This window comes from Penaeus monodon, chromosome 37, assembly GCF_015228065.2.
Source record: "Penaeus monodon isolate SGIC_2016 chromosome 37, NSTDA_Pmon_1, whole genome shotgun sequence".
Taxonomy (NCBI): domain Eukaryota; kingdom Metazoa; phylum Arthropoda; class Malacostraca; order Decapoda; family Penaeidae; genus Penaeus; species Penaeus monodon.
In genome coordinates, this window is record NC_051422.1 from 12,576,732 (window position 1) to 12,577,829 (window position 1,098).

Here is a 1,098-nt window from a genome sequence, read left to right on the forward strand (position 1 = left end):
GAGAGAGAGAGAGAGAGGAGAGAGAGAGAGAGAGAGAGAGAGAGAGAGAGAGAGAGAGATCTACAATAAAATTGAATAAAATAATAACAGTGATAAATATGATATGACAAAACGCTCTTGTACACACAGCAAAAAACTTACATAACACTCAATTAATCAAAATAAAATCCAAATGGAAATGCTTTATTGACACTTTTATCAGGATATGACGTTTATTCTTATCAAGGACGCCAGCAAAAACTAAAACAGCATAAAACATAATAATAAAACCAAATATATATGGGAAGGTAAAGAAAATGCAGATCAAAATGTTTTGCAACTTATTTACCTAGCATTATGTTACATACGCACAAATACTCCAAAAGTAAGTCCCATAGATTTGTGTCGATACGAGTTATAAAAAAGTTATATAACAAAAGACATTCCTCCTCAGTATGCTAGTAAGACCGTTTTAGCTGTACTACGGTATACGCTGGATGTAACCTCACCCAGTTCTGTTGATATTGTGAATCCGTTTTTGTATCTTCCAGTCAATCAATCAATCAGTAGATAGATAAAATAATAGATTAATAGAAAAATAGAAGCTTAGGTTTGCTTTCCTTATTTTCGAAATGAGATCAGTTCATGCAAAGTCAAACACAGGGTTTAACTTCAGCGTAAATCTGTAAGCGCCTGAATGAAGGACAAATCTCTTTTAGATGCTGATGTATATCATTAATTCTTTAATCATTATTGCTATTATTATCTTATTACTATTTTTATCATCTTTTTTATCATTATCATTATCTTTATACTACTACTAGTACTACTACTTCTATTATTATCATCATTACAATTATTATTACCATTATTATCACCATTATTATCATTATTATCACCCATATTATCATCATTAATATAATTTTATTATCATTATTATTACTACTATTATTATTGTTATTATAATCATTATATCGTTATACTTAGTGATTATTTGCTCTTTGCTAATTCGACACAAAGATTATTTAAATATATAATGATTTAATCTATTTACTGAATAGAATTTGAATAAGATCTTTTAAAGTTGAAGTATATCAAACCCTTTGCAATATCTATAAC